The sequence below is a fragment of the Prionailurus viverrinus genome, chromosome A2 (genome assembly GCF_022837055.1).
Source record: "Prionailurus viverrinus isolate Anna chromosome A2, UM_Priviv_1.0, whole genome shotgun sequence".
NCBI classification, from domain to species: domain Eukaryota; kingdom Metazoa; phylum Chordata; class Mammalia; order Carnivora; family Felidae; genus Prionailurus; species Prionailurus viverrinus.
The window spans coordinates 41,942,538-41,964,225 of NC_062562.1; the positions used below are offsets into that span (position 1 = coordinate 41,942,538).

The 21,688-nt window shown below is 37.8% G+C and overlaps 1 protein-coding gene across 11 annotated transcripts in view; it reads left to right on the forward strand.

Moving 5' to 3' along the window:
* CHL1 (cell adhesion molecule L1 like) overlaps window positions 1-21,688 on the forward strand; it is a 203,325-nt gene that overhangs the window by 65,710 nt on the left and 115,927 nt on the right. The window lies entirely within an intron of this gene.

The following is a 21,688-nucleotide window of genomic DNA, read 5'->3' on the forward strand; positions in this document are numbered from 1 at the left end:
CCAAGAACTGGGTAGATCATTTTTTTTAATGTTTCTTTCTTTATTTTGAGAGAGAGAGAGAGAGAATGAGAATGCACACACTCCAGTACCCATGTGTGTGGGAGGGGCAGAGAGAGAGGGAGAGCAAAATCCTAAGCAGGCCCTGCACTGTCAGCCCAAAGCTCAGTCTGGGGCTTGATCCCACAAATAGTGAGATCATGACCTGAGCCTATATCAAGAGTCAGTTTAAAAAAATTTTTTTTTATTAACATTTATTTATTTTTTGAGAGTCAGAGACTGAGCAGGAGCAGGGGAGGTGCAGAGAGAGGGAGACGCGGAATTGGAAGCAGGCTCCAGGCTCTGAGTTGTCAGCACAGAGCCCGATGGGGGGCTCGAACCCACGAACCGTGAGATCATGACCTGAGCCGAAGTCAGTTGCCCAACTGACTGAGCCACCCAGGTGCCCCTCAAGAGTCAGTTTTTAATGTTTATTTATTTTTGAGAGCGTGTGTACATGGGACAGAGAGAGAGAGAGAGAGAGAGAGAGAGAGAGAGAGCGAGCAAGGGAGGAGCAGAAGAGGGAGACATAGAATCCCAAGCAGGCTCCAGACTTCAAATGGAAGCACAGAGCCCATTGTGGGGCTTGAACTCATGAGCCATGAGATCATGACCTGAGCTGAAGTCGGATGCTTAACCAACTGAGCCACCCAGGTACACCGCGGATAGATTATTTTAAAAAGTTACCTCACTGACAGAGCTGGGGTATAGTTTGTGAACCTTGTTCAAAATGATCTCCGTGCATAGGGATGGTGGAAAGACAAGAGCTACTTAAAGTCTTTCCATGGGGCCCCTGGGTGGCTCATTCGGTTAAGACTCCAACTTCAGCTCAGGTCATGATCTCAGGGTTTGTGAGTTCAAGCCCCACATCATGCTCTGCGCTGACAGAGCCTGGATCCTCCTTCGGTTTCTGTGTCTCCCTCTCTCTCTGCCCCTCCCCTGTTTGCACTCTCTCTCTCTCTCTCTCTCTCAAAAATAAATAAATGTTAAAACATTTTTTAAAGTCTTTCCATGGAAGGAGATAGTCTTATTTTCCTATAAACTTCACTACTAATAAAATAAGGGAGAAGAGCAATAAGAAACAAATAAGATTAGGAAAGCCAAAATGGTTTTTAAATTAAATTATTCTTCTCAGACTTTTCTATGAGACATCAGCAACTCTGCAACCACCATTTTATTGGAAGTCATCCTGATTTTTGAGCCTGAGACTGTTTGAGAAGCCATTCTGTCTGCCCCAGTTTCTACTTATTAAATTAATTATACTTAATTTGTTTTTCCGAAGTAAATGGGAATCATCTGAATGATGAGCTAACCTGTTACATCCCACAATGGTTTGGTCACTTATTTCTGCCTCCTAGCTAGCCGGACAAGGGCACCCTCCATGTTTTCACCTTTGATGTACAAAAAGCAAGTCCAATATTGTATAATATAAGCATAATGAAACAAAATTGTCTACAAAATTACCCCATGCAGCTGTCCACTGAAACATTATCAGTTTATCATGATGTTTATATAACTTTTGCATCTACATAAAATATTGGGTCTTAAGTAAGGAAGGATGAATGACCAGGAGAAAGAAGGAAAAAAGGAAGAGAGGGAAGGAAGTAGGGAGGGAAGAAGAAAAGGAAGAAAGAGGGAAGAGACATAGAGGGAAGGAGAAAAACAGAGAGAAGGATGAATGTCATATTCAGAAAATGGTATTATTTTCCCCCATGAAACATATGCAGGAGAGGCCAGTTACTACTAAAATTAAGCCTTGAACTGAGGTTAAAAAAAATCATATTCCATCCTTGAAATTTCACATTCACTACTTGTACGTCCCTCAAAAGGTCACAAATTTATTGATTTCTTACTTGCAAAATATATGATTTGGAGCTAAATGATACTGAGGAAACATTCAGGCCTTACAAACTTTATGGCTCTTTGATTTTTAATATATCTGTCAAATTTGAAACATGATGAATAGAATATTTAAACATATAAGCCACAAAGTTAAAGGTTGGCTCTAGAGGAGCTATATCAGTATTTATAAGGAAAAATAAATTGTGGATAAAGTGATAATAATTGTGAATCACTAATCCAACAATTATTGCTGGACTATAATTTCATCTTTAGATTTTAATAACAAGAAATTCAATAATATATATTCTTGATAAATTCTTTAAGTCAGTAAAGAGTTTGAGAGTTTTAGTTTGAGAGTTTTAATAGCTGGAGTATATTCATAGCCAAGATCTCCAGTGGTTCTAGGGCTGGTATCACACATTTAAATGCAAAGGGGTGAGGCATCAGGAGAGGAATCATGATTGGGAGTGGTGGGGACTGGAGTGCTGGAGAAAACAGCCTCTTCTGAAACTGGAAAGTTCTGGTCAGCTCTGGAAGATCCTTGCCATGTGCCAAAGCAGGACTCGTCTTGTCGGACACTCTACATTTTTTTTTTTAAAAGGACAGAAACCTGAATTTTGTTGTTAACATTCCTAACGTGTAAGAAACAGAAGGTAATGAAAGCCTCCACAAAAGTCACCGTCTCAGGTGCGCAAAACATGCCCATGAGCAGTTTGTCCTCTTGGTTCTAGAGTCTCTGAAGGTGCTTTCTTCTCATTCTCTTACCTGGTCAACTACCAGCAGTTGTCACACTGTAATGACAGCATTTTAATAATCTCCTTTAGATGTTTAAAGATTGGCCTTCCCTGTAGAATTCAGAATGGCTCTGAAACATGAAGACCATATAAATACCATGCAAAGGGAAGAAATTTTAGATAGTAGATTTTTTTTTTATAGATTTCTCTGCTAAATGAGTTGCACCCAAGCAGAATCCAGAAACCCTGGCACCTCAGCTCCTCAGAACTGAGATGAGCTGCTCCATTAACCTGCTTCTGTCCACTCTGGTGCCCTGAGACTAATGGTGATTCATCAAATAAACTCCTAGCCATCTGAAAGAGCTAATTCAGACTAATCCCCAGGGTGGTATTGATGCATTAAGAGGTTATGGCTCTTGGAGTAGTTAATAAAAAAAAAAAAAAAAAACTGTAATGGACTTGCTGAACAGTTAACTGAAAATTTCTCATTTATACCATGGTGGTTTTGAATTTTGTCAGCTACTTCTTTGTAGCATTGTGGCATCTTTCTTGTTTGTTATTTTGTTTTCTTTTAAGAAAGAATGTTAGAGAAAGGAAATATTCATTTGTAACTGGCAACTTCCAATAATCAGATGTGTTACCCGGGACATCATAAGAGGTCCCTTGTTTCCAACTTGCATTTGTCACTGTTCAAAATCACTCAGGTATCTATGTATTTGTGTTTCTATCTATCTAAGATTTATTCATATAATTGGTTCATCGAGTCCATTTTCTCAAAGATGAGAATTGTATTACATTTTTCATTTATGCATGTATTTGCTCTTGTTTCTTTAAATTATTTACAGTTCTTGAAATGTACAGAACATTCACTACATTTGTGTTGGCTTAGTGGGTGTTGAAAGTGATTTTAATGATGCTACATATTTTTTACTTTGCTCTTAGCTCCATACAATTGTGTAAGGTACACTTTTTGAATAGATCCACGTGCAATGCCCAACGGTGATAACACAGCGTGCTAATATTGACCTGAAAAGAATGAGCTTTTCTTATGTGTTCCTTTCCAGCCACCAGCTTATCTACGTTGGATTGTATCAATAGGCTACACTATCACTATCTTAGGATAGATTTGCAGAACTGCCCAACGATTTTTTATTCTAGTTTCTTTTTTTTTTTTTTTCTTCCCTTGGGTACTTTGCTCTGGCTCTGTCATTCAGACCTCACTATAAGGATAATCAATTAGTAGTTAAATGAATTGAATGAGTCTTTTTATGCACTGTATTCAAATGACACTAAATTCATTGCCACGTGAATAGGACAAGTGAATTATTTCTTTATGCACTTTTAAAACAAGCCCACACAGTAAATGATACTGTTCATAACCCCTGCCTTTATTGCTCTTCACTCTACCTTGGAAATCATTCTGAAAATGAACTTGTAGAGCTCCTATTTGTATTGCAGTAGAAATAAGAACTCAGTAGTAATAAGAATGTATAGTTTTTCAAATAAATAACTTAGAAAGGGAGAAGTTGTTTTGAAAACAATGTTTGAACAGCAATGAGAGTACTTGCTGGCAATATACATCTTTAATAACGCAGGACTATCCAACTAAAAAAATGTTCCTGACCTGTATCATTTCTGCGTGGTATAGATACATGTTGTGGACCTACTACATGCCATGCATTAAGATTGCCAAGGTAAATTCTCACTTCCTGTCTTTGAGCTACTGAGACTTACGGGCTATTTGGGAAGCTTGTGGTTATCTGACTCAGAACGAATGATCCTTGGTTTTTAAACAGGACATTCTGATTAATAAAAGAGTCTTGGGCTTGTAGGGAAAATGTGTCGTTATGGAAAACAAAGACCTTCTGTCTCTTCTCATAAAGGACTATTTGCATAAAAGATCAGCGTGTTAAGTGATTAATGCATCTACACCTTTGTGTAAACATTTCTTTCCAACCATTGCTTCCTGGTCTGAAGTGCTGACCACTTTGAAAGGCCTTTAGTTTGGGATTTAGGAAAGAACTCCAACTGAGATACAGCCTTCAATAGTTGTTACTTAGTAAATTTGCTACTAATGACATTATACCCTGTAATGGAAGCATCACCTGTCTAATCTGTGTCAGTCATTTACTAGGTTCATTTACCTGTGCCTGGAACTCTTTTTATCTCTTATTTGCATACTACACCTTATTTAATTGACCGGTGGTTTGGCAAAGTAGCTCAGAAAGTGGTCTGCTGAAGTTTATGTTCCAGCTCCCATACTTGCTATTTGTATGAACTTGGCCACACTGCTTAACATTTTTGTGTCTCACTAACCTCATCTGTAAAATTGAGACAGTGGCGATATTTACCTGATAGACTGGTATGCGATGAAATCACATGATACCCATTTAGTGTTTGCAACACGTAGTAAGCATTCAATAAAAGTCTGCTATACCATTTTCCTACTATCACTCAAGTACTTTTTGCTATGATATTTTTATGTCACTTAATGGTCACCAAAGAATTGTCCTTTGTTATTGCCCTCATTTTCTAGATACGGTATTGGACTTTACATAACTTCTTTAGTCAAAAGTTACTGGGTTTCTGACTTAAAATGAAAATTCTGATTGATCTGATCTAAAAGCCCAGGAGAAAGATGATTGGTGGCGAGAAGAGCTTAGGCTGCATCTGGATGTTTCTAGAATTCCACACAGTAATATATTACCCTCACATTCATTCAAAACCTGTGTCAGGGAGGTGTGGGAAATGTAACGCCAGGATATTTTAAGTGCTCACAGTGAAGCAGAGGCTTTAATGTAGTGGGTTGTAAGGTTTTTAAAACTTGATAGTTGCTTTTTATAAGGTAAGGGTTGAATGGAATGAGATGTGGTAAATTTGGGTAAACGGTTTAGGAGTCTTCTGGAATGGCAAAGGTTTCTCCTCAGTATTCAAGGTTCTTGAGGGGTGCCTGGGTGGCCCTGTTGGCTAAGTGGCAACCTATCTGATAGAGATTGTGTGGTTTTCCTGCATCAAGAAGTTACGATGAGATAAAATTTTATTTTCAATTAGAATAAATAAGGTTAAGAATAAATGGCATATAGTCTTTGAACATTTGTGAGCCCACTATGGATTCTTTATCCTATCAGAGGCGGGCATAGAGGTTCTCCGAATCAGTGAGGCAACACCTCCAGAGCTTTAGTTGAGGACATGCTGAGACACAGTTATTTACTCATAACAATAGTTATTAATGAAAGTTGTTCTGATTATCTTAGGGTCTAGTGGTATAGAATGAATATTTGTGCCCTCCCCCCAAGTCCATATGTTGAAGTTTAATCTCCAGTGTGATAGGGTTTGGAGGCGGGGTCTTTGGGAGGTGATTAAGTCCTAAGTGTGAGCCCCCATCAATGAGATTTGTGTCCTTACAAGAACGAAAGACTCCAGAGAACTCCCTCACCCCTTGGGCCCTGTGAGGACACAGCACAAAAGACAGCTATCTATGAATCAGGAAGCCAGTTCCCACCAGACACTTCATCTGCTCTTGACCTTGATCTTGGGCTGCCCCGCCTTCAAAACTGAGAGAAGTGAATTTCTGTTGCTTATAAGCTGCCCAGTCTGTGGCACCTTGTTATAGCGGCCTGCATGGAATAAGACATCCAGGAGAGGATCTCCCCCTCCCCCTACCAGAAACAGTAGGAACTGTGTCTGGCTGATCACAAATTATGTGCCAGCCCCCTGCAGCATTTACCTGCATAAATTGTCCTCATTACTTTTCATATCAGCAGATCTGGTTCCTAGCATTCATTTTTCGGTTACTTCCAGTATATATTTCATGTTTCACAATGGTAAGGACCCTGTACTCTATTTACTTTGTGCTTTCCTTCACTGTATATGGCGGGATTCAAATAAATGTCTACTGAATAATTGAACAAGTAAGTGATATCATTTTCGTTAAGGCAAGTGTACTTGGCAGCAAGATCTCTTTTTGAAATTATGCTGAGAAGGACCATCTTGCCATTATTTCCCTGGTGTCCTGTGGGCACCAAATATAATGAGAATTTGTTTCCTTGCCCTGGTAGCAACTTCCTTTGCATAAGATCTAAATTAACCACTGTGAGGTGAGTTAGGCCTTAGGGTAGTTTGGGATTATTCATGTTCCTCTGTTTTATGTTCACGTTGTAATTCCTGTTTACTTCTCCTTAATATTGCATGCGCTTCTTAAGAATTTTTTAGTTTTGAGAAGTTTCTAGTGGCTGATGTTACCTTAAAATTATGATAATTTTTTTATTATTTTGCAAGAAGAGAATTCATACTAAAAGCATGATCTGTAAAATTTCCTCTTTTGAGGATCTAAAATCATTTTGTATATTATATCTCATGATTTTACCAATTTAACACTAACACCTAATTAATCCCTGATGTGTATCTCAGAGGCAAGGCTAGGTTCATGTTGATTTTCTTTGTTAAATTGTTACATAAAACTCAAAACTTTTGCTTTTTGGCAACAAATATCCTCCCTATAATTTAAGAGGTATTTTGTTAAGAAAATATAAACTATTCCCACTAACAATTAAAAGGAAATTGAGTGATTTTTTTGAAGGAGAAAATGTCACAGTTATCACAGAAATGCATTTGTCTTGATATTGTAATTTTTAGCCATGAGTTTGATTAGCTCTGCTATTGATTGTCAATTCTGAAATAATGTATCTTTCCTATGAAAAACCTTGCTTTGCTTTTATGTCACAGCTTGTGGTTTATTCAATTCTTTTTTATGGTCTTAACACATTATATGTTTTTTTTAATGTTTATTTATTTTTTTATTTTTTTATTTTTTTTTTTCAACGTTTATTTATTTTTGGGACAGAGAGAGACAGAGCATGAACGGGGGAGGGGCAGAGAGAGAGGGAGACACAGAATCGGAAGCAGGCTCCAGGCTCTGAGCCATCAGCCCAGAGCCTGATGCGGGGCTCGAACTCACAGACCGCGAGATCGTGACCTGGCTGAAGTCGGACGCTTAACCGACTGCGCCACCCAGGCGCCCCAATGTTTATTTATTTTTTAGAGAGAGACAGAGCACGAGTGGGGGAGGAGTAGAGAGTGAGGGAGACACAGAATCCGAAGCAAGCTCCAGGCTCTGAGCTGTCAGCACAGAGCCCGATGTGGGGCTCGAACCCACAAACTGTGTGATCATGACCTGAGCGGAAGTCGGACGTTTAACCGACTGAGCCACCCAGCCACCCCTCACATTATATGTTTACTCCTACTTTACATGTGTTTTGGCCCAAGACATGTTCAGTAGATACAATCTTTTGCATAAAAAAGTGGTAGGTTTCTCAAGACTCTAAATTATATTCATAAACAGTGTGGAAAATAATTTAGAATAACAAAGTATAAGATCTTCTAGAAGATCTAGCAGTGACATGGAAAATCTATTAAGAAATGATGCCTAGCTTGTACTGTCAGTACTTGGATTCAGTTCCATAATTAATTCAATTGCTCGTACAGATTCTTCTTTAACCTTAAGATTAATAAACATACCATAAATATGTGTTGCAAAATTTGATAATTATATAATCAGAGGCAGCTATAAGTCTTATAGTTTTATTTAGCACACAGAAAACAATTAAAAAACAATCTTTGGAATTAGATTTGAATTTAAATCCTGTGTCAATTACTAGCAATTAGTTTTAAGAAACAGTTCATGCAACTTCTTCTCTCATGTTCTAGAAAATAGTGGTATAAAGACATGAAACTGATTCAGGTGGTGGCCAAAATATTAGCTTAATTTACACTTCTTTAATAATCATGAGTGTTAACAGGATATTGAGTGGGACTTTGTTTTTTTTTTTGTTGTTGTTGTTGATCTCTAATCGGTAATTAGAGTTCACAGCTGAAAACAGAGATGAGCCCAGTTAGTCTTTAGTAAAAGGGAAATAAAACCTTACTAAAGAGAAAAATAAAATCTTAGGGCTGGACTCTTTCCCAGAGGCTTCCTAAGAGCCGAAGGAAGCCAAAGTTCTGCAGCCAGTACCCCCACTGCCCAGATTATGCACAGAAAGATTTGGAGGCAGCTGAGGATAGTGGCTCCTTGAAATTGTTTGTGCAAATTATGCATTGTTTGTGCTAAGAGGGACTCCCTGTATAGCACTTTTCCTTATGGAAAGCCGAGTGAAAGGGTCTGACTTAATCATGGAGCAGACTGATGTGCCTGAAAGATGGAGCCTGGCAGTGTGTTCCCTGATTGGTTATCTGAATCAATGGCGAACTTCCTGGTGTATGCCTGTGTCCACGTGGACAGAGCAGGAGATGTTTGCAGAGAGGTGGTAGGATGGGCCAGTTGAGCGGCTCATGCTTTCACCTTTGGGTCCAGCAAGGGTGCATGAGTGTCCTGTAGATTAAATGGTAAGTGGCTGGGTTGGAGCTGTCTCCTTGGTACTTCACCTAAGGGGGTTGCCAGGAGTACTTTGACACCAGCTGCGGGACAGGACCCCCTGGGATCAGCAGTGAGAGGTGGAAGCAGGGGAGGGAGATGGAAATGCCAGGGACTGGTACAGGGGCTGACCCAACAGAGGATCAGGCTAGAAAGATAGTTATAATCCCAAGATGCTACAGAAAGAAGAAGAATAAAACCGGAGACTGCATTCCTCTCCTCCTTTAAGATCCTTTCAAAAGTCTAAGATCTGGCCAGAAATGGGGAAGGAGGGAGCATTTTGAAAATCAGCCTGAGTTTTAGTGATAAAAAGTGACATGATGCTTAGGTAATGACAAAATATCATATGGTGACGGGAAAGGAGAATTTGGCAAAAGAGCGTTGCAAGCAATGTTTGAGAAAAAAAATGAAATCATTTAAGGCTAATGTTCTACCAAGGTGAGGATCCTTGATCAACCAGTTTCAGCTGAATTGGAGAACTCCATGAGGCTTCCTATTTTATTTTCCCCGAATGACGACCCTTGTGCCCACTCATTATTTCTAGGCATTCCTAGGCAGAGTGGTTGTCAGGGAGATTACAGAAACCTGCTTGATACATTTACCACATGGGAAATTCTCATGAGATGAAATGAAAGGAATTTGTGAGGGTGGAGAAAAACTGTCAATTTTTTTTTTTTTTTTAATTTCGAATGGACATTGGCATAAATAGAAACCCAGAGATGCAGTGCTGCAAAGGCTGATATATTCCTGCTAAGCTGTGGAAATCAGGAAGCACGCGATATGGTTATCTGACAAATAGATTCAGGGGAGCAGCGGAGAAAGGAAAGGGAAATCAAAGTGAACATTGATGAATGTGGAGAGGAGTATTGTATGTTGAGCATGCATCCTGGTTCTCCCTTTTAATACGCATGCTGTGTTTGAAGCCCTCTTATGAAAAGTCATCTTTCATGTTAAGTGGAGATCATGTTTTTGTGACATTTCTATTTGGTAGTCATCTCTCTAGCTATTAAAAATAGCATTGTGATAAAACACTGTTTTGATATGTGCTTACTGAAGTCATACGGTAGACATTTTCTGCAATGTAGCAGGATTCCAACAGAACTGGGCAACTGAAATCTTTATATTCCTAAATAACATGCATATAAATAATTTTACCAATTGCTATGAATACAGGGAATTCTTGCAGCTGTTAATTACCTCAAAATGTTTATTGTTTTTATGCTTTGCCATAATATGGCTACCATTATTTAAAACCTATTTCTTTTCTGTAAGCCCATGTAAGCAATGCCAAAAATACTGGGAGAATTCATTATTTACCCTTTTGAAAGGCTCCACGTGTGTCTACATTTCTGTTTTACTGTTGTTGTAATTTTCTTAGTTCCTTGTTCTTTGTGAAATTTACCCAGACTCTTCTCAGTCTTAGGGGTAATGGCAGATCTATTTCCAAGTCATGATTTTGTTTCTTTTTATTCTGACCAACACACTGTTCTTTGTCACTTCTGAATGGACTTTCAGGTCATCTTCCAAGTCTTAGGTTTAGTAATATGTGCATTTCTAATAAATTTCCACCCTTCTTTCATTTCCCTTTTCCTTTTCCCTGTCAGAGGCATTTCAAGAACACAGGCTCCTTTGGTTACAAGGTACTATTTCTTGGTTATATGGAAACATGGAAGGTCAATTGGACATAGATTCTTCCCTCATGTAGCTTATGCAGTAAGTTAGCACATTAGCCATAACACTTTCAGTGGCAAGTAGCCCAAGGCAGGAGAGAATTTAGGTCTTTCCACTAGAAAGACTGTGGAGTTGTTTACATTCTGGAAACAAATTACAAGATCAGGTAAGAGTTTGTATTGAAATCGTTCAAAGCAGCAATCAGCACATTCTGTGGTATAAGTTCCAAAGACCATCCCAAAGGTGACCGACTGCCGGACTGCTGCCCTCCACTTGATCTATCCTGTCATTCATTCATTTTCATTCATTCATTCTTCCACCCATTACTTATTGAACTCTCATAATTGCCAGACATTTGGTACTGGGGATTTAGAGATGAATAAAAGAGAGTTCTGCCTTTAAAGGAGTTAGAGTCTAATCTGGGGAGGTAACAAACAGCCAAGCCCATAAAGAAGTAAAAAAGCATCAGGGGGTGATAACTTCCTATGAAGCATACATGAGGTAATGGGCCACTATTACACGGGATAGCCAAGGAAAGCCTGTCTGAAGTGGTGACATTGGACCAGAGATTTGAATGAAGGGTAGCTCTGTGAATATCTAGGGAGGAGCCACCCAAGTGAAGGGAGCAGCAGGTACAAAAATTCTAGGAAAGCATTAGCTTGACAAATATTCTAGGGCCAGTGAGGACTTCATAGCTTTTTGTTATTTTGTGTGTGTGTGTGTGTTTTCATTTTTGTTCTTTTGCTAGGTGTAAAATACCTAGAATTTGATCAGTGGATTTTCCACGGCCAAAAAAGAGGTTTGCCCTCCTGTGACCACATAATTGCACCCTCTGAAAGTACTTTGCACCACCCTGGCCAAGGGAGAGTTTCTTGTCCAAGAACCTGAATCAATGTATTTCAGTTGAGCTGTCTTTTTTCCACAAGTATTTAAGCTCTTTAATTCCTTAGAGATAATTATCATCACCATACTTAATTATTTTCCCCTTAGCCTCTGTTATCTCCTTTAATGCTATTCAGGAGCTGGGTTCTCCAGACCTTTATTGTTTTGCCATTAAGTGTCATCAGTAATGTTTGGGAGCTGAATTCAGCATATTCACACTCTTCCCTGCCTATTCCCTCTCCCATTTCTTCTGTGGATAGAAAAAAAAAATTACATATGTTATGAAATTATCATATACATGAGTTTGAAGTCATTTGGTTTCTATCATAATAACTTCTTTAAAAATTTTTATCCATATTAATATGGATGTTTTTGTTGTTAAATTGTAATCTGCCTTCCTGTATATAAATATTTTAAGTTTATTTATTTATTTTGAGAGAGACAGAGATAGTATGAATGGGAGAGGGACAAGAGAGAGGGAGAAAGAGAGAGAATCCCAAGCAGGCTCTGTGCTGCCAGTGCAGAGCTTGATGCAGGGCTTGCACTCATGAAACTGTGAGATCATGTCCTGAGCTGAAAACAAGAGTCTGATGCCTAACCAACTGAGCCACCCAGGTACCCCTGCCTGCCTGAATTTAAACTAGAGGTGGTAGGTGGAGAGATGGTAACAAGTATGGATGTCACTCCTGTCTACTGTTATCTACTACAAACTGTACCCCCAGATTCCTTCTGAAATCCTTCTGAGTTTTCAGGAGCATCTAAGGTATCTGCAATTGGAAAATTGTGAAGTACAGGATATATTCTGCCTTAATCAATGCATAATTTTCTCTTTATTTTTTATTTATATGAGGATTTACCCATTAGTACAAGAAATATTATGAATGTCACATTGAATTCTCTTCTTTTAAGTTTATTCTGAGAGAGAGAGAGCACGTGTGCAAGCATAAGTGGGGGAGGGACAGAGAGAGAGAGAGAGAGAGAGAGAGAGAGAGAGAGAGAGAGAGAAAGAGAGAATCCTAAGCAAGCTCCACACCGTCAGTGCAGAGCCTGACATAGGGCTCAGTCCCACAAAATGTGAGATCATGACCTGAGCCCAAATCAATAGTCAGATGCTTAACCCATGAGCCACCCAGGTGCCCTGAATTCTTATGATTTCCGTATATAAATTTTTGTAAATATTTATTTTTGAAGGAGAGACAGAACACAAGCAGGGGAGGGCCAGAGAGAGGGGGAGACACAGAATCTGAAGCAGTGTCCAGGCTCTGAGCTGTCAACACCGAGCCCCATGTGGGGCTTGAAGCCACAAACTGTGACATTATGACCTAAGCAGAAGTCAGATGCTTAACCAACTGAGCCACCCACGTGCCCCTTATGCTTTCCATACATAAACCACTGTGATCTTTGCAGTGTCTTCATTTATCATTCTTTTTGATCTAAGTAATTTAGATAGTAAATTCTGTTAGTATGGACTCTTGTCTAGCTTCGGTGTCTAGCATGGCACTGAGCATATATTAGGTGTTTAATTCTTGCAACAACCTGTGGGTTGGAATTATTTGCTTACTAATGCCCCTTAGATTGGAGACGGTGTGGGAATCAGTGATATCCCAGGTTTACATGGCCATTGAATGGTAGGGCTCAGCCATGCTCTTAATCATTGCAAGATTCATTATCTGGTATCATACTAACATCCTGTGGATATATTTTGCTATATCAAAATGATTTGTTATTTAAACTTTCTATTCATTGGTCAGATTTCCATTTTTAGGTTGAAAAAATAAATCCATGATTTTCAGGACAGAAGCAAATATCATATTTGTTTTCCAGTTATGTATGAGTACTTTTAACTTCTGTATTATTTCTATTGATGTGTATTGATGACAGCAGTGGGTCCAAGTTTGCCTTATCTCTATGAAAAAAACATAAGAATTGTCTCAGTTGCTATGTAGAATGACAAAATGTTGCCCACTATAGTGAAATATTTAGTACTTTGCTCCAGAGAGTTACCAGATAGTTTGTATGATGTCACAAATGGAACAGTTGACACTTAGGGACCAGGTGTTTTGCCTTTTCCCAATAGTCTAACTTTTTTTGTATTCATAAGAATATTGAATGGAAATTTAATCAACTTACTATTCTATAACAAAGAATCTTTATTTGCTGTAATTGAAAAAAAAGGCCATAACTATTACTCAAAAGGATAGTTCTTAGTCTGAAAAGAACACTAATGTAAAGATAAACTTACATAAAAGGAAGCTCTTGTAAAATGTAAACACTATGAGCAATTATAAAGATACTATTAATTGAATATATATATTGTATGCCAGGAAATTTTCTAAGCATTTGCTATTTTATCTCTTTTAATCCTTAAAACACTATTATTTCCTTCTAATAGATTTCTTTTTTATAATTAGAATCTAGGGGTGCCTGGGTAGCTTAGTCGGTTAAGTGTCTGACTCTTGGTTTCAGCTTAGGCATGATCTCACAGTTTTGTGGGTTCGAGCCCCGCATCGGACTCTGTACTGACAGCACCAATCCTGCTTGGGATTATCTGTCTCTCTCTCTCTTCCCCTGCCCCACTCATGCTATTTCTGTCTCTGTCAAAATAAATAAACTTAAAAAAAAGAAACTGAGAACTTAAAAGTTTAAAAAAAATCATGTTTTAAAAACTAGGAATCAGAGTTGGGACTGATGACTCCTCTGGAATCCCAAGTCTATATCACCAATTTATACCATTTTTTAAAAAATTATTTAAAATTACATATTCTTTGACATGATTACTTTTATAATACGTTTCCCCCACTAATGTAAAGTGTTGAGGAGGTAAAGATTATGTATGTTTAACTCACCACTCTTTTTAACATATATAATATATATGATGTGTATATATTCAAGATATTCAAGATATTCAAGAAATAGATATTCAAGAAAATGTGTTGAATGAGAAACATCTTGAATTCTGAATCCTGGAATCATCAAAATATTCAAAGTGTTACAGCCTTCGTTCAGAGACTTTTTGGGGGGCTGGGGTTGGGGAAGGGCAAAGTTTAGCTTTCTTGGAAGAAAGTTGAGTTTTGTAAATTTGGTGGTATAGTTATAAGTAATGGAATCCACTGACTCCATTTTCTTTGACCATGAGGCTTAAAAAAGAGGTATTAGCAAGAATCACAGAAGTCCCAGGGGGAAATTCATGACTGGAAGGGTTGTTATACACTGATCTGGAAAGGACTTCCCCAGCATCACGACAGGAAGGTTAAAGATAATGGACTCTGGTCCAATTCCAGAATATCCCACTTATTAGCTGTAGACTTGTTAAAATGACTGATCTTCTCTGTACCCATATTATCTCATCTGAAAGTTGGAGATCATAATAGTAGCTACCTTATAAGATTGTTATTATTAAGATTAAATGAATTACTTTTCAAGTTCTTAGAACAGTGCTTGGCACATAGTATTTGTTATCTAGTGTGTATTACATGTATGCTCATTTTGGGATATCACTTACTATATATGCTAAATACTTATTGATCTTAAAGAATGCATTAAACATCTGCTTGGAAATTGAAAGGTATTATTTGGTAATTAAGGTATTCACAGTCCTGGAATTAAATGACAATGTCCACATGCTAGGAACATAAAGGAATTCTGGAGAAAATTTATTTTGAAAAACAAAATAAAGAACCAGGAGTTAGCAGCTAGTGCCCAGATTGTGAAATCAGAGTTAATGGTATATATCTGTATACATACATAGCATTAATACACTTAATTTGCCTTTTGGCAAAACAATATAGCACTGAATCCCATGTAATTTCTGGTTCTCTACCACGTTTCTGGTTACGTGTTACTTTTGTCCTTTTCAGGACAATTACTTGTTTCTAAACTGTAATCACTGTACTTTCTCTTACCTTATACTGTGAAAATTATGCAAACAAGTGACACTCATAACTGACATGTTTTTATACTAGGAATTCAAAGAAAATAAATACCTTGCTTATGTGACTTTATTTCTCGAAGCCAAATTTGCCTATTATTCCTTTTCCCTATTTGCTCATTTTCTATATTATCTTTAACATGACATTTGAAATTGATACAGAAAAGACAAGTAATTCAAAAGTCAATAAAGTAAGCTTCTGACATATTTATTTATTATATGATGCAAGTATTTTGCTTTGCTCTTTCAAGACCTATCTTCTCTATAACAAGGAGTTTCATAGGTACTGTTTCCGGATTTTACATTTTTGCATGTAATGTAATTATAAGATTTAGTTACAGTGTGGGCATTAGTGTTTTAATTTTTTTTAATGTTTATTTTTGAGAGAGAGAGAGAGAGAGAGAGAGAGAGCGAGCATGAGTGGGGGAGGAGCAGAGAGAGAAGGAGACACAGAATCTGAGGCAGGCTCCAGGCTCTGAGCTGTCAGCACAGAGCCTGACGTAGGGCTCGAACTCACAAACTGTGAGATCATGGCCTGAGCCGAAGTTGGATGCTTAACCAACCGAGCCAGCCAGGTGCCCGGCATTAGTGTTTTGTTTTGCATGGCACAGCCATCGTGTGTGTGTGTGTGTGTGTGTGTGTGTGTGTGTGTGCATGAGTGCACATGTGTGTTGCAAAAAGCGTGGTTACTCCACTACTTCCTCAGCTCATGACTGAAACCGTTGTTCTAATTCAAGGAATAAATAAAGAGCTATTCGAAATTATAATAATGGGTACTTTATTCATCTTCTCTGTGGAAATCAGCCCAGGAAGCAAATTAAAATTGTAAGGCTATCCAAAACAGAATTATTTTTGTGTTTCAACTGCTACGTAATTGAGCCCCACCTTCTATAATTTTAACTTTCTAGACATTTTCTCATGGGACAGTTTTTCGTACAGCCCTTAGGAGATTCCACTGAAATCATTTACTAGATATTGCAGTTCCTCCCTCAATCCCCACTGCGCTAAGTGGCGACGATTCTGGTAGCTGTCATGTTTGGAAAATACCATGATGCCACGAGTTAATTTCATACCTGTCATGAGATCTTTGCATGAGATCCCAGGGGGCCTTTCAGTGTGTCACAGTTCTGTAAGCCATTCGTTAGTTCCTTTCAAAGCAATGACCCATGGCCAAGAGATCTTGTCGCAACACATGGCGACACCTGTCACCAGGTTTTGTGATTGGCATAAAATTAACCTGTTTTCCTCTTTGATTTGCTGCTTTTTAAATAATATCCATAAGAAGGACAAGAAGAAATTGTATTTGAAAAGCATTTACTGTCACTTTCAAGAAGCATAATGGTAGATTTGGGATTCTGGACCTAATGAATAGAACAATTTCCTTGTAGAGATACACACACAGTTATTCAATAAAGGTGATATTTTTGTGAAGTTCTGAATGGTAGTCTGAAAATCTCAGATAGGAGTAGTGTTTCAGTATTCGAACTCCATCAGGGATTGGAACAAAGCAAGAAATGACATTATTTTGAATCTTGTTATGGAAGAAAAATCCAGGGAGCTTGGATTTCAGATATGAGTTTGCCCTTAGCTTTCAAATGGTTTCAAGCAACTTGAGATTCCTCTGATATCTTTGTATATTTCTCACGCCCAGATCTTAATATTATTATGGAGACGTGCATAAAATGGACCTCTAGAATAACATTTAGAGTTATGACAGATATCTGAGAAAAATAAATTAATGGTATTTAGCCTTTAGGTCCTTAGCAATTTATCAGTTACTTTTAAGGATAAGGACAGAGAAGAAAATAGGTAACCGCTTATCTGTTCCTTTCTACCTCACTGAAACAGTATAATTATTTTGATCGAATTATTTTTCTATGGAGAAAGCATCTGGTTCCGTGTATTACCATAATATACTTTATCTTCCTACCAATTTTTAACTTCTTAAAATGTATAGCTGTTGTCTTTCCCTCTTCTTGATTACGTTAAATGCTTTTTAGATTCTTAATATCCAAATACAGTAAGAACAAAGATAAATTTAGTCATTTCTTTTCTTTTTTTCTCTCTACCAATTCTCAGGACTAAATGCATTGTTCTTCTCCAATCCGTACTGGTTGCTCTGTATTCTGGAGTAATCAATTTTTCCTGGCGTTTCTTAAATGGTCTTTATTATTCAGTGAATTCCCTTTGAAAGTATAAACATTAGTCCTTGTTGTATGGCCTTAGAAATTGATGGCTGCTGTTCTCAAAGGATGGTGGACTTGGGATGATTGAAAGTGCAGAGCAAAGAGCTGAACTAAAACAATGGAATCTGGGGAAGATGGTACTAGAGACAAAGAGAGACGAGGACAGCAATTGTGAAATAATCTGAAGTAGGGATTGGGGATTTAAAGCCTGCTTAGATGTGATTAATAGATGCTGTAAAAATGAAATGCTGAGCCAAGGGGATAAAATGCACTTGAAAAGTCCCTTGAAAATGTGTTAATGCCTTTACTTGGCAAGCATTTTTTTTTCATACTGAGTATAACACCATTATATGAAAATACAGATTTTTCCACATTATCTAGTGTTTTTTTAAGTGCTGATTATGGTTATGTTGGAATAAAATCAGGTTTCTACTAGACAAAAAGAAAACAAACAAAAAAAGAGGCCTTTACTGATACTGCATTGGTCTTAAGGCCTATCTTTGCTAAGTCAGGATAAAGGTAAAACGTAAAAATAAAACACATGTTTAAAAATGTTGCTGGTAAACTAAAGGTATTTATTTTAAAGCTAACAACAGTGATGGTACTTTGTACCTAAAGAATGAGAGATTTTGCATGTAACTGAAATAAATACCTTTTCACTTTTGACATGGCTGGTATCTAAACTATTTTCCAAAAAGTATGTCAAGAAAATTGAAAATCATTCCTTTAAAAAGATAAAAACAACAATTTGTGGCAAATCATTTTATTATTAAGAGCAAACTGACAGGGGTGCCTGGGTGGCTTAGTCGGTTGAGCATCCGACTTCAGTTCAGGTCGTGATCTCACAGTTCATTGAGTTCGAGGTCCATGTTGGGTTCTGTGCTGACAGCTCAGAACCTGGAGCCTGCTTCAGATTCTGTGTCTCCCTCTCTCTGTCCCTCTCTCCCTCACGCTCTTTCTTTTTCTCTCAAAAATAAGTAACTGTTAATTTTTTTTAAAAGAACAAACTGAGGACCTATAAAATAATTTAGATAGCATTAAAATGCTGAAACATTTTTATAATAGGCAAAGCTGACTCATAATTGCTTCTGATATTTTCACTACATGTGAGAAAGATCTTAGAAAGACACCTGAATCTGTCTACAGGGCAGCATTTAAGAATGTGCAGAAAGGCCAAGAGTCAGGAGGTGCTACCATTGTAAACCATCACTTTGACTACAATAAAGAAAATCACTTTTTTTTTTTTTAATTTTTTTTTTTTTTTTTTTTTTCAACGTTTATTTTTTTTATTTTTGGGACAGAGAGAGACAGAGCATGAACGGGGGAGGGGCAGAGAGAGAGGGAGACACAGAATCGGAAACAGGCTCCAGGCTCCGAGCCATCAGCCCAGAGCCCGACGCGGGGCTCGAACTCACGGACCGCGAGATCGTGACCTGGCTGAAGTCGGACGCTTAACCGACTGCGCCACCCAGGCGCCCCTGAAAATCACTTTTTTATATGAGGAGTCACTGAAGGGTAAAGAGATGACCTGGAACTTATGTTTGTGGTTGATGTTTAGTTTAATAAATACTCTCCTCTTCTCTTCTGACTACTAGATTGGAAATCTTTCCTCCCTGGTTTTAGGAGTTTTATGAGCAATATTAGCAAAGTGCTCCTGTTAATACACACACACACACACACACACACACACACACACACACACACACACTAAAATTACTGGCTAGAGAATTTTCCAATTAACACTGTCACAATCTAACCCAGATGTTCTCCGCTGGATTGCTTTTGTGCCCCTCTCTCCCAGACAACACCTGACAATGTACAGAGATATTTTTGATTGTCACAATTTGGAGGAACGGGTGCCTCTGGCCTTTCCTGGATAGAGGTCAATGATTCTTCTAAAAATCCTTTAAGGCACAGGGTGTATCTCACAATAAAAATTTATTCATCCTAAAGTTTGAATAATGTTCATGTTGAGAAACCCTGTAACCAGTTTAAGTAGCTTAGTCTCCATAGTAATTTTTCAGTATTTCAGAATTATTCTTTGTTTCTACCTCTGGAAATTTTCTAGGAGCTTGGGATGAATCCCTAGGAAATTTTCTAGGAGCTTGGGATGAATCAAGAGTGCATAGAAAGGGGACTCCTGTATAAGTGTTCAGTCCTGTGCTAGCTTGTAAAGTTCCTTGCTTGACTTCAGTACGGTGCTTTGCCATTAGCATTTAATGTCAAAGTCACCCTGTTAGGGCCACCACCTCTTATAAATTAGGTTGCTGGTAAAATTGTGATCAAGCTTGTTCTCCTGGACTACCAGGGCCCTGAAATCCTCCCTTTCTTGTTGTCCATCTCAGGCCTTGATCATGCTGCTTATGCCTCTCTGTGTCTTGACCACATCATCTATCCAACTCATCAGTAGAGTCCTGTGATGGTTAATTTTATGTGTCAGCTTATCTGGGCTGTTGTGCACAGATAATTTGTCAAACATTATTGTACGTGTTTCTGTGAAGGTAGTTTTTAGATAAGATTAACTTTTATATCACTGGACGTTAAGTGCATGTGTGTGTGTATTTATATACAGGTAGATACAGATACACACACACCCTCGTGTTTCTGTGGAGAATTCTTACTAATAAAGGTCTATTTCATCTTGGTACAGTGGCCCTGTGGCTTTTATATTCAGCAATTCCTGTGCTCTCCCACAGAAGTCCATAGAAACTTTTGTATCTCTCCAAGTCTTCCATTTCCTTGTTGATCTTCTGCTTAGTTGTTCTATCCATTATTGAAAATGAGGTATTGGTCGTTAACCATTACTATTGAATTGCCTATCTCTCCCTTCAATTTTGTCAGTTTTTGTCTTGTGTATTTTGAGGGTACAAAATGGTACCTCTATCTAATGGTAGATTAGATTTGGTTACTTTTTCCAAGTATTTGTATGTTTTTTTCCGTCCTTTTACTTTCATCCTATAAACATCTTTGAATCTGAAGTTTTTCACTTATAGACAACACAGAGTTGGGTCATTTCATTTAAACTATCTGGCAATCTGTCTTTTTAATTAGAATATTAAATCTTTTATATATGTATTTTTTAATTTTTTGTAATGTTTATTTATTTTTGAGACAGAGAGAGGCAGAGCATGAACGGGGGAGGGTCAGAGAGAGAGGGAGACACAGAATCTGAAACAGGCTCCAGGCTCTGTGCTGTCAGCACAGAGTCCGACGCGGGGCTTGAACCCACAGACCGTGAGATCATGACCTGAGCCGAAGTTGGATGCTTAACTGAGCCACCCAGGCACCACTATATATTCATTTTTAAAAAATATAATACCTTTATTTGAGCTATTACAATATAGCAAAGCTAATTAATTTAAACGCTAGCTAGTTTAGCAAAGCTAGTTAAGTTAAAATGCTTAACTGACCGAGCCACCCAGGTGCCCCGTAAATCCTTTTATATTTAATATAATTATTGATGTAGTACAATTGTCATCTATTATTTTGCTATTTTTCGTATATGCTTATATTTTTGATTTTCTATTCCTCTTTTACTTTTTTCTTTCATTTTAAATAAATATTTTTCTAGTGTATCATTTTATATCCCTTGTTTCTTTTTCTGTATTTAAAAAAGTATTTTCTTAGAGGTTCTGCTAGGATTACAGTTGGCATCTTACCTAAACCAATCTAGTTCATAGAAATCCTAAGTTACTTAAATGGTATATAGAAGCTTTGTTCCAATATATCCCTGTTATCTTCTCTGTCGTTTGTGCTTTTATTGTTATACAAATTATATCTTTATATAATGTTTGTCTTTTTTTAAATTTTTTCTACAATTTTTAAGTCGGCTCCGTGCCAAATGTGGGGCTTGAATTTATGACCCCGAGATTGAGAGTTGCATTTTCTACCAACTGAGCCAGTCAGGTGTCCCTTGCCATTGTCTTTTAATCATACAGAAGAGAGTTACAAAAAACACATATAATGTGTTTTTTTTTATATTTTGTTTACTAGTGTTCTC